Raw genomic sequence first — 13,641 nt, 5'->3', positions numbered from 1 at the left:
TTTTTTAATATGATATTGTATTCATGGGTTTCATGCCTGTCTATTTCAATTAAATAAATAAGTACATTAAAATTTACCACACTTACCAAATATCAATCACCCAGCCTTTGCTTTAGGGTAAAAATAGAAAATTAGGTCATAACAACAAAGACAACTGCAAATTTCCGGCAAGTACTTTGAAAAATTACTAAACTACCAAGAACCTGAGGTAATATTTCAATTCCAAAATCTAGCAACATGAACTGAAAAACCCAAAATACATAATTAAATGAAAATAGACAAAATCACCCAGAAATTAAATTATAAGGAAGCAGATGATAACTTAACTGCAGCAGAATTACAGGAAGAATCATGAAAAAAACAAGAGAAAACTGAAGAACTTGCTAGAAGAGATATAGAAAACTGAACAAAATCTCACAAGACTGGAAAAATGCATTAATACATAAACTACACAAATAAGAAGATGAAACGTAAGTAAACAACAACAAATGAATTTCTTTCTTACCTGTGACAAATAAAATCCTTTGAAATGCACTTCGAAATATAATTGAATTAATATAGACTTAACAACTGGGAGAATATGAAGAAGGATTCAGAAAAGTAAGATCATGTGTAGAGCAAATCTTGAACCTTTAAACAATAAGGGAAAAATTACAAGCCATAAAACTAAGTAATTGTCTTCGTAGATTCAAAAAGGTATACAACTCAATCTACAGAACTTCCTTATTCAAAGTTCCTAGAAGAATTTGGTGTGGATCCCAACGCAATTAACATTACTGAACAGACTCTTCCAATCACAAAGTTAGAACTAAAATTGGGAAAATAAGATGAAAAAAGTTGGAACACACCACTAAATAAAATTGAGTCTGAAACTGAAAGGAATTGTAATAACTGCTTAGGCGTTGCTGAAAATATTACAATTTTCTTACAGAACCTTGAAAAGGCAGCAGAACAAGTAAACCAACTAAAATAATTTGCAAGGGAAATAAGGTTAAAAATTTCTTTGAAAAATGCAGAATTCATGACCAACCAAGATTCTCCCGAGTCCCTAAAAACGAAATATGGAAAATCAATCAAGTTAACAAATTTAAATATATGGGAGAAATAATCCAATTTATTGATTTGGATAAAAAAGCCAATCAAACAAGAAAGAGAAAAATAAAATTAGCCTACCAACAAAGGATATTTTCAACAAGAACATCTCGGTGCCAAAATCAGACACTAAAATACATTAATCAAACCGGAGGACCTGTTTGCATCATCAGACGCATCTTCAGTTTGAAATCAGATAAAATAAATCAAATAGAAGAATACAGTAAAAACTTGAGAAAGATTCTAGAACCAAAGTAACAAAAACATTTACGTATACAATGAAACCGAGAAAAGGTCAATTTCATCAGAAAAAAAGAGGGCCAAATCTTTTTTCAGTCTCACAAAACAGATTTTCAACCACATTTAACGAAAAAAAGAATGGAAATCAACACAGTTCAGTGGTTGTAAATGAAAATAAAAATATTTTTTCAATACAGAACAATGTTCAGAAAACCAGTAAAGATTTCACAGAAAGCTAGAAAAAAGAAGGGAAAAATAAAGAAAAGAATGAAGAACTGTTGGAAAACCAGGAAAGAAGATATGCAGAAGAGAAATAAAAAAAAAAAGAAAAGAGCTTACATGCTCATGCGATGTGTTAGTTTCAGTCACTGGTAACAGAAGCCATATCATTTGTGCCGCATTATCCTGTTCAGTCACTAATTTAATATTTTTATTAAGAAGCACAGCTTCATTAGTAAAAGTATTATTTACAGGCACATTCATTATCTGTAAAGAAAAACAAAATTAAAATAAATAACCATAATAAAAATACCTTTGACTCTTTTACACCTGTCATAAACAGCTCTCTTATAATTCCTTAATGATTTTTGTTTGTCTATGTTTTATGGTGGCTTAAGTGAGGTTATATTTGATGCTGATGCAAGCTTTCTCAATGAAAAACTTAAGAACACAAGAACAGACAAATGATATTAACAGATGATGCCATATACATGGCTCAAATTAATCTCTCTAAGAGGCCATGTGAAATGGCCCTTGGCTCACTGATTCTTTGATTTGTGGTAATGTATGTGATTTTTATTCTTTAAATATATTTTTTAACAATTATTTTCTGCCACTGCTACGTTTTCTATTTGTTTTCATTTAGCTCCAGATTCAGTTTGTGTGTTTTGTTTTTTATTAAACTAAATTTCTGTTTAATTTTAATAAATGTTATTTCACATTCATTTTGTCAGAAGTAAATTCTCTACAAACTAGAAAGTTGTAATTGTTTATTGGTAAATTAACAAATTTATATTCAAAGCCTAAAAAAGTTATTTTATTCCTAACCTAATTCTAGTATTTTCCAGCACAACGTTTTCGTGTTTTGATTTATTTTTAAATGATTTATAGTAATAATGCTGATTTTGGCACAGATTCTCATGAAAACTCTCAATACAGATCAGAATTTGACAAACCAGTTGTAAATGACAAGACAAAAAATTAGAGGTTTGTAGAGCGATTCAGAGGAAAGTTATGATAGAATTATGAATGTCTGATTCTGTCAGTAATTCGGCTGGCGTAAGTAGCAGCAGCGATATTCGAATTTCTTTTATTCCAGATCAAACTGAGAGTGTACACTGTTTGAACCTACAATGCTCCAATGTTTACAACAATGCATTATACAGTGATAACAATGAAGGAGATAATGAATCTAATCTAACTTAATCTAACAACTTTGATATACGTGATATTTTATTCCAATGCCTTTGCACTATTAGTTAATGATGAAAAATAATAGCAAAGGTACAGATGCCAATCCCCAAGAAGTGTATTATGCACTTTTCATCGATCATGCATTTTCAATTTCTTAAGGTAATGAGACAAATCATTATGCAAAACAAAAGATTGAATTTCGAAGGAGAAAAAGAGCAATCGATAATTATAATAAAGCTCTAGATTGAAAAAATGGAATACACCTGATATAAATGAAACAGAAAGATTTGTGGATGGGGTCTTGGTAAAATGCCGAGTATATAGTAAATCTGTTGTATTCTAACCGGGTTGGTAAGCTAACTTACTGAGATTCTAAGCCAACATTTTTGAGATTCTTCGGAGAATGTTCCATAATGGAAATGCACCATACAATGAAGAAACTGTACAAAGTTCAACAACTCATCGACTAGCTTCTCCCAAAGTTTCAAAATGCAATCAATCCTCCACGAAGAGATGTGAATCGATGAAAAATAATTCTTTTCAGGGGACAGCTTGTCTTTCATCAATACTCTCCCAAAAGAAAGACACCAGCACGGGGTGAAACTTCAAATTATGTCTTGTCTGTAGCTACACATGGAATCTCATGACATATGCTGGAAAAGAACCAATTTCCGGCAAAGGAGTTCCAGAAAAATATGTGTTGGAGCTTGCTGGACCATTACTTGAAGCTGGATGAACACTATTGTGAAAACTGGTATACAAGTGTATTGTTGGCTTCTCAGTTACATGATTTTTATACAAATCTTTTTGGTACATTAATGGCTAATCAAAAAGGAAATACAACATAATTAACAGAAACCAAACTGAAAAAAGGTGAAGTAGTTACAGCCCAATATTCAGGTAAAAAATATATATATATTATATATATATATATATATATATATATATATATTGAAATAGAAGAATAACGGAAATGTGTTGATGATTTCAATAAAACACAGAGACGAAATGGTAACAAAACATTCAATAAAGTGGTATCAAAAAATCATTTTTGAAATACTGTTTTGAACTTCAATTGTCAATGGTTTTCATACAACCTTGTTATCAAACAACAAAAACTTCCAATGAAAATCCTAATATTTAGGGAAGAATTGATTTTACCTTTTTTTATAGACGTTTGACAATGATGCATAAACTGAAGTCAGTCAAGATGAATTTACAAAAGAGACTACAACAGTACATAGACTGATCAACATTGAAGGTAAGAAGTCAACAGCAAGACAGAGGTGCAGTGGTTGCTACAAAATGAGGAAGCTGACAGAAGACAGAGGAACCTCAGAAAAAACTACCAAAAGGGCAACGACAAAAAGTTATGTGTGTGATGCCTTCTTTTGTCTCGATTGCTTCAGCTGTTGACTGATTTTGTTTTCTTATAAAACTTTCAATAGAAACTTTGTTGTTCATGATTTTGAGTAAAAATGTTCTGTATTTAATTATTAGAACAAAATTGATAATGAAATAACAGAATGATGAACAGAATTGACAATGTTAAATGTAAATGATGTATGTGTTTTCTGTAAATAGTTTTTTATAACACAGTATGATGTAAGTAATAACAGCAGTTAAGATATGTAAATAGGTACATATCTTAAAGAAACTCTTTAAGAGTTATAAATATAACTTTTTTTTATACAAGAATACTTTGTAAATAATATTGAAATTAATCATGTGGCCCCTCTAAGGCTTACACCGATCTCATGCCACAAACTGAAGAACATTGGGAGGCAAGGCATGTGTGAGCCGCATGTGGCTCAAACCAGTATAAATGTGCATCTCTATTACACTTTTAATAAATATTACATTTAAATGACTTTTGAAAAAAGATAACGTCTCATTCCCCTGATGTCAGTTTTATGCATATGCCCGATGCTTAACAGAGCACAACTAATAACTTCTGCCGTCAATGTAAGTTACATCGAATTTTAATAATTAAAAATAAAACAGCAAAATTATGCGGAAGCAACTTAGATGCGGTATAACTAATGTTATAAACGATTTAATCATATAAATTAAGATAAAAACCTTGTAACAGAATACAATAAAATATTAGCAGACAGGTCAGTTTCAACCGATTACAATTTGTTAAAAAATGAGCGTGATTTTAGCATAAATGTATTTTTTAACATGTCCACACTAATAAAGGTTCAAAATCTTTTACCAAAAATGGGGTAAATACTAAATGATAATTAATCAGATTTAACAGAATTCAAAAAAATGAACAACACAAGCTTGTTTAGATATGAGTATCAATAAACATATTTATGGAACCTTTATTTATAATATTATTATCATGTTTGTGAAACAGATTCATTATATTGGTGTGTACATCTTTGTTTATTCATATCTTGGTTCGACATTATTACCTTGCTTACCACCATGTCATACATTTTAAATCATGTATACATAATTTTATAAAAATGTTTAATTTAATAAATAAATAATTAAACTTTAATTAAGGCCACGTGACCCTTAAGTCTCTTGCATTCATCAGGAAATGGTAGCACTCACTTTAGTGATAACATATTTATTCAATTCATCTTCATTTCTAACAACAAATTTTATGTTACATATTAAAAACCATGAAGAACTAATTATAAAGGGGTATTAATATTTATGTACAATGTTCATACGTTTTATAAACATCACTTTCAAATATTACTTTTAATTCTAATTTTTGTGAGATTCTATTTATTTTCCGAGGCTTTTTAATAGAATCGATAATTTGCGATATTATTTAGTAGACATGTATTAGTTAGTTATGATGTTTTTATTCTGTCTGTGTTTTTTGTTATTTTGTTGAGTGTTCAAATAGTTTTTTGTAACCAATCTCAGTTTATTTTAGTGAGTTTTACTGGACATAGTAAGTAGTGGGCAGTTTTTGGTTATTAACAAATTAGATATGGAGAATAGACCACGTGGGTTTTCTAATATACAATTGGAAAGATAAGTATTTCCAACACTTAAATTTAAATATAATTATCAACCGATTTGGTCTAGTTGGCAATCTGTGGAATATTTGTTGAAGTTGGAAAAAAACAAAATTAAAAACCTTATAAGGCATATTATTGTGCAGACATGTTTAAGCAAAGATAATTTTTTCAAGTTGTTAATGCAACCTTTGTAAGGCCTGAGACAGGAAGTGCTTATTATCAGAAGATACTTGTTAATGTAACATAGCAAATGTAGAGACCAAGAAAAGAATTATTCTTTTTCTAGACAGAAATTTTTTTAGGGAAGCTAGTTGCATCACTGCCCACGAAGTAAGGTTGAAACTAAAACAAAATCTGACATTCCACTAGCCAAATATGATGAACTTCAAATGCAATGACATTCTTAGGCAAAACAATACATCATAATGACATGTGCAGAGCTTTTACAAATATAGCCTTAAGAATTTTACCCCATCTATATCACATGGCATGACTTGCCAAAAGACATGGTCTAAAATTGCAGGAACGACTTTTAAACTATGAATTGAGGTTAAAATGAAAGATACATCTTTAACTCAAGGTCGATTCTCAACCCAAGAAGTGTGCTTCAAGATCTAATTCTACAAAGGAAGTCATGCTAATGCTAATCACAATGGTAAGAAATGTTTTTCTTGTGGAAAATTAGGCAATCTCTAAAAACTGTTAAGTGGGACCTATCTGTTGTAAGTACAAGTTAAAGGATCATAAATCAAGTGAATGGCCATCTAATAGCACTGTGATACAGTTGTATCACAGTGTTATACACTGTGATAGTAAGTGTTAACACTCTATGACAGTATCTTATACGCCACAACAATCTGCAGTAGCTGAAAGAGAAAACAGAATCATTTGTGATTCCCGCGCTTCCTTCCTCTTACCGGCCACAGGTTATGATACACGGAATGGCCACTGCTGTGTTGTGTACTGGAGCACATGCTCCAGCACCACAATAGTATAGGAGGGAGTGGGCTCTCTTCAAGCTAGTACGGCTTTTGCAGGGGAACGTCTGCTCTCAATACTGTTGTGCTAGCGGTGGCTAGGAGAATTATGAGAGGCAGTCGGCGGGGTATTTGTGCTCTCATTACCCTAGACATGAGAAATGCATTTAACTGTATTTCTCACGTTGCCATAATGCAGGCACTGAAAAATTTATAGATGGACCAGTCAGTACATGCAAAGATAATTCTACAAAAAAAATGGGTTTAGTGACTGCAAATCTTAATCTTTCCAACTGAACTTGGTTGGGAACCTGGAACCTCTCCTCTAATATCCAACGGTGAACATGATAGGGAAATTGTTGGAAGCTTAAATTATTTAGCATCAGGCAAAACAACAGACTTAAGCTTTGCCTTGAATATTGCAACTGGAGCAAAGATTCAACCAATAAAGGCCCATTTTAATTTGGTAAAAAGAAATTTCAGATATTTCTAATCTATTCCTGAAAATGGCATTACATATAATAAAAAAAGCCAGTGGGCAAATTGAGGTGTACAGTGATGCCAATTATGTTGGTGACAGTCATTTGAAGGAAGACTGGCAAAACTCTCCTTAAATCCAATGGTAGATCAGTTGTGTGGAAAAGTAAATTGCAGAAATTTATATCATTCTCTTCTACAAAAGCTGCATATATTTGTACAATAGAGGCAACCAAATAGTTGGTTTGGCTTGACATCTAAAAGAAAGTTGTTACACTTAATGTCAATCCAAAGCAAACTCTCATAGATAATCAGATTGCCATTAAACTTAAAAATAAAGCGATGTTCTACAATAAAGAAAACTAGATGCCATTATGTGAGAAAGATGGAGAAAGAATGCAGCATTCAATCTGAAAAACAGGCAACCGATATATTTACGAAAGGACTCATCTGCTTAAAGGTATGAAAACAGTCATGCGTATGAAAATTCAATGTTAATTATCGATTTCTGAGAGCTTAAAGTTAAGGAGCATTAATATTTTCGTACAATAATCGTGTTTTATTTGTTTCATAAATTACTTATAATTTTTGTTTTTGTGAAATGTTAATTTTTGAGACTTTTTGATAGAATCGACAGTTTTGCGAAATTATTATACAGGTGTATGTAATTAATTGTGAAGATGGTTTTCACGGTTGGTTCAGGGACACAATAGTTCTTTGCAACCTACCTCAGTTTATTTTAGCGAGTTCTACTTGACATACTAAAAACCATTGACGTTTGCTAGGAGTTATCATGAAACAGATCTGCTTTCCATTAATTGTAATATAATGGAAAGCTTAAACAGTCTATTACAAAACTGGTCAACTATCAACTGTTTTTTTTTTTTTTATTTATTAGTATCGGGGAATAACGGATAAGAAAGTAAGTATTATAATTTCCAATAAATAGAAAGAAAATTACGGCACTTTTGCAGTTTGTTCCACCCCTTACGTTTCAGTCATTACTGTTAATATTTTGAGTATTTAAGTAGTAAATTCAGTAATTATTGCAATTATTTACTACTTAAATAATCAAAACTAATCACCTGATATAACAATTTTTTATTTTATAAATATAATTTAACGAACTTAACATATGCTCGCTAACCTTCATTTACACCATGTCAGTAATGGCGTATACGCCATTACCATTTTGGCGTATATGCCAAAATAACTAATAATGATAATAATATGCCCACGATATATGAATTTTTGCTTAAAAAAACCATTTTACGACGCACTCAAATGAATTTTTATCACAAGTTAAAGCCCACACCACCAATCCATCAATACAAAAACTCAACTTAAATTTTATTAATTTATATAGAATGGTATAAAATTACTTACTTAGTCAGATAAACAAAAATGAAAACCAATAAATAAGTAATACTGAAATTAGGATATGAATCTTTTCTTCACAACACTTTCACACTAACAGGTCAAGAATTATTGATAAATAATGCCAACACACGCAATTGTACACTTCAATACATACGATATCTCGTTATAATGTTGGAAAAAATATATAAATACATATGATTTGCACAACAGACTTAATTCGTAATTTTTCATTCACGTAACAGTTAAACAAGTTTAAAATAAAAGTAAAAATTTACTGAAATTTTCGGAAAATTCTTAGAAGCGATTGAGATTTATTAATTTATAAAAAAAACAATAATAATAATAGGTCAGCATTTAATAATAATAATGTTCTTTTTGTTAAACATAAAAATAATGCAACACAAAAGCGTAATAGTTAAACATCAAAAAATCATTTTCATTAATAAATTAAACTAGTAATTATTTTTAATTTCTGTATAGATTTTTGTCCATGACGGTCGGAGATGATATCAATTTAAAAATACATAATTCTGTAACGACAAACCGAAGCAAAATTATATATAATTTTGTATAAAAATATACTTCAAATATTTTATAAGATATTAGCTGTCTTTTTTTAGTGTTGTTGCCACATGCCTAATTTAATATCGGCGGATGCCAACATCCCCGCCGTTAAAATTTTTAAACAATAAAAAAAAGAATGAAAAAAAATTGAAAATGAGAAAAAAAATGAACGAAACATTAAAAAAAATTTTTGAATTATTAAAAATATAACAAACTTATCTGTAGTTTGAAAAACAAATAATAGAATTCCATTTCCTCAATTGAAATGGACGTGTAAAAAAGTGGCCCATTAAACACAGCACCAGATTTTGAAGTCGAGAATTCTAAGGTTCAATTCCTAGTAAAGGCAGTTACTTACTATGATTTGAACCTTAGAACTCTCGACAAAATCAGATGATTTGTGATGAAGAATTAAACTAGGCCAACCCTGTGGGCACTACTAGCTACCTCTCTCTCTTTTTCTGTTTAGCCTCTGGAACGTGGTTAACCAAATTTAACTGACGCAGATGGATGCCCACCACTCCAGCAGGCTGGCCACCATTCTATTCCTCAGCCACCTTACACACTCTGATGCTTCTCACTAACTTGAAAATCGCATTCAATTATGTTGTTTGTGTCTAGCGGGTCCATTACCGCCACATAGCTTGCCCTTGGATTCGGCTACATGACGTACACGAAGATCACGTTTTCAACACCATTGAAGGTGCCACAATAAAACCACAAATCGTACTCGCTGCGCTACAGGTATGGCCTGAAGCAGCCATGACACGACAGGAATTGAGGAAGGAAATAGTCTTCTTTTTTCCTGTTTAGCCTCCGGTAATTACCATTCAGATAATACTTCAGAGGATGATATGTACGAGTGTAAATGAAGTATAGTCTTGTCGAGTCTCAGTTCAACCATTCCTGAGATGTGTGATTAATTGAAACCCAACCACCAAAGAACACTGGTATCCACGATCTAGTATTCAAATCTGTGTAAAAATAACTGACTTTACTAGGATTTGAATGCTGAAACTCTCAACTTCCAAATCAGCTGATTTGGGAAGATGTGTTCACTACTAGACCAACCTGATGGGTTAAGGAAACCGTCCTTCTTTTTCCTGTTTAGCCTCCGGTAACTACCGTTTAGATAATTCTTCAGAGGATGAATGAGGATGGTATGTATGAGTGTAAATGAAGCATGTAGTCTTGTACATCATCAGTTCGACCATTCCTGAGATGTGTGGTTAATTGAAACCCAACCACCAAAGAACACCAGTATCCACGATCTAGTATTCAAATCCATGTAAAAATAACTGGCTTTACTAGGACTTGAACGCTGTAAACCGGCTGCCATATGGCTTTGTAAATAATTAACTTGTTCAGAGATAATTTTGAGTTTCAATTTAGAATCCAGTACAACTGAAAAAATTTAGTAATCAGTTATTCTCGTTTTTCCAAATTTTCCTTTTGTCAAGGTGAATACCAAAGTATTTCTAGAATTTGATTGTGGTAGCTGAATGTCATCGAGTATAACAAATGGACATTTGTTCAGAGAATAAAACTAACATGCATACTTTTATTTTCATTAGACTATTTGCCACATTTTTCACCATGCTCAATGCTGTTTAACTATTCTTGAAGGTGCTGTAACATGATGTCTGGTGACGTGTGAATTACTTTTACACAGTACAAGCTGCTATTTTAGTGTTGGGAGAATTTGGTAAACTGGAAGTGTGTGAGGAATACACTTCATTGAGGAATGCCTGTATTTATGGAAAATAGTAGAGACACTTCAGTCTGGAATTTAACCTTGAAATATCATTTACTTAAAAAAGAAATGAAAATGTTAAATACTGAAAAGGTAGATGCTGATTAATTTCAAAAAGACCAGTGTACCACCGTTAATCTAAAGGCTTAGCAGATATCAAGAAAACCAGTAGAACAGCTGTTTTTTGTATAAAGCTAACTGAATATTAGCAATGACTATGAATCTTCGATGGTAATATGATCAGTTTGAAAGCCAATCTGGAATCAGATATTAGTTTGCTTTGTTCTAAAAAGGTTTTAATCATCTAAGTAGATTTCTTGAAAACTTTTTAAGTGCAGGTCACATGCTAATCGGCTGATATGATATTATGTCATTAGGTGGTTTGCCTGGTTTCAGCTATTTTCCATAGATCCAGAAAGTATTCAATTATGAGAAAGTGTATAATGTAATAATAATTATAACTAGCAAACTAAGAACTCTATGATGAGCGACATTGTAGATAGTTTATGAATTAAATGGTATGTGAAAGATGAAAATACAGGATTTTAATAGTTTAATGATAAGAAAATTAGTAATTAATTTTACAAAAGCAAAAACATCTATTTATATGTTAAAAACAGAATAAAATAATATCACGATGTTGGGTTGGGTTTGCGATTTTTCAGTTTAATTTTACATTGATGTTGACTTTTCTTTGAAAAAGGATTTGCTTTAGAAATTTACTTCATGAGGTATGTACAAAATGAAAGTTTTTCAACAAAAAAGAAAAAAGTCAACAGTATAAAGAAGTATTTTTGATTTATTTGTATTCATAAAATATTTAAAAATATAATGAATAATTTCTCTAAAATGTTTAAAATTCAAATTTTTAATACTCACTAAATAGAAAAGATACAAATAACACTACAGGTATTGTACATTTTAGATCAATTAGGAAACTAAATATAAGGTTACCGAATAAAGCTCCACCTCTTCCAACAGTCATTGCTAAAGCAGCTGCCATCACTCTAAAAAAAAAGATAAATTATTGATCTATTCAGTATTTTGTTTTCGTAAATTCATCAAATATCAACAATAAAAATTGAAATCTGTATAAAATTAAAAATTTCATCAAATTATTAGAAAGCCTTATCTTTGAAGGAATTTGGAAATATTAGTTTCATTTTCATCCATGGTAATATGTAAGGCATTAAGTGACAAGACTGAAATGGAAGCAAAAACTGTTTTACCGTGTTTCCTCATGAGGAAATTAATTAGATATTAAACTGTGTGGAGACTTATACAGAAAATAAGAACATAAAAAAATAATGTGCCCTTTTGAAATCTATACAAATATACATAATTCTTTTCATCAGACTGAGTTTACTGAACGTGAAAAAAGGATGAAGCTCTTTATGTGTAAACATAAGTTTTCTCTTAACACATACATGCATGCTTTCTAAGAGAATTTAAAGGCAGTTTTGACTGAAAATTATTTAGTTGTCACCATTAAGTCTAGCTGGCAGAATATGAGGACTTGCTAGATGATGTAGGTAATATTTTTAACATAAAACGCGTGCATTCAGTAAAAATAAATACATAATTTTGGATTTTTGTTCATTTAGAGTACCAGTATACATATATTATCTTTAAACTTTTGTTGGTATCTACTTTGAAGATTGCCATGAGAATTCTCCTCTTTCTATACATTGGTTAAGAAAATTATTTAACTTTCTCTGTTTCTAAAGTTATCTGAAAAAAAATAAATAACTAGTCAGCAGATGCAATAATCTACGTTCCCTGTAAATGGTAAAGATAAAGTAACTGTTCATTGAATGTTCTACACCTTATGACAGAGGCCAATAGTTTTGTACTTGGAAGGCAATGAGACCTCTCTCTGCCTTTAGTAAAATCGTTTTAGAATTCCTGAATTTTTGAACAAAGAAATAGTGCAACATAGGTTTAACAATTTAGCTGTTGGCTTTCTGGAATTGTTTCCTGGTAGATCCACACTACCAGGAGTAGGTTGGGTAAGTGTTAGTTATCAAGTTAACACTCATCACTCATGGTTAAAACAGCAGGAAAAATACATATTATTTAAATATAACCTGTCCAGTAATATAGTATGCATTTATTTATAAAAATTATATTAATTAAACTTTCTGTAGCTTAACTAAGAGAAATAATTTAAATTTCAAATTATTTTCAACTTCATTCTTTAAAATGTTATTTATTTCTTAAGGGAGGAGATACAAACTCTTGAGAATATTTTTTTTTAGAATGATTTTTTTCTATTTTGTAAACTAAATGCTTATTCTAATGAATTCTACTATAATTCAATAATTTAAAATTGTAAAATGATGTACAAATAAGGTACCATTTTGTTCATAATAAAATTAAGATTTTAACAAATAAATCACAAAATTGATAACTAATAGTTATAATGATTTAAAAATTAACATGGCATTCTGAAATTTGATAATGAGAAATGTTTATAATTTTTTAATTCCTTTTATAGGGAATGTCAGACGAAGCATGTATTGATTTATAAAGTATCATAATCTCTGCTTAAGATAAGAATTTTGTTTGAAAAAAAGACTGATAGAAAACAAAGTATTATTTGTCATTCATATAAACTTTTTACTTACTTTTTATCAATAAATTTTAGTATCAAAATTTTTTCATGTATTACTATCAATGGTAAATGATATATTATTAAATTTAGCTTGAAGCGTTTGCATATGAGTTTTTTATTTTCCAAAATGCTACTCCGTGA

At 30.6% G+C, this 13,641-nt stretch overlaps 1 long non-coding RNA gene and 1 pseudogene across 2 annotated transcripts in view; both read right to left on the bottom strand.

Annotated features, from left to right (window-relative positions):
* Window positions 1-8,692, bottom strand: part of LOC142320412 (uncharacterized) — a 28,438-nt gene extending 19,746 nt beyond the window's left edge. For both annotated transcript variants that reach the window (XR_012755378.1, XR_012755377.1), the window contains exons 1-2: window positions 8,576-8,692; window positions 1,672-1,818 (exon numbers count right to left, since the gene is read on the bottom strand). This is a non-coding gene — a long non-coding RNA (uncharacterized LOC142320412). The remainder of the gene's footprint in view (window positions 1-1,671; window positions 1,819-8,575) is intronic.
* Window positions 8,693-11,754: 3,062 nt separating this feature from the next.
* Window positions 11,755-13,641, bottom strand: part of LOC142319823 (uncharacterized) — a 40,376-nt pseudogene continuing 38,489 nt past the window's right edge.

The sequence above is a fragment of the Lycorma delicatula genome, chromosome 2 (assembly GCF_047948215.1).
Source record: "Lycorma delicatula isolate Av1 chromosome 2, ASM4794821v1, whole genome shotgun sequence".
Classification (NCBI taxonomy): Eukaryota; Metazoa; Arthropoda; class Insecta; order Hemiptera; family Fulgoridae; genus Lycorma; species Lycorma delicatula.
Note: the sequence above shows the minus strand (reverse complement) of the source record. Positions and strands in the feature narration are given on the sequence as shown.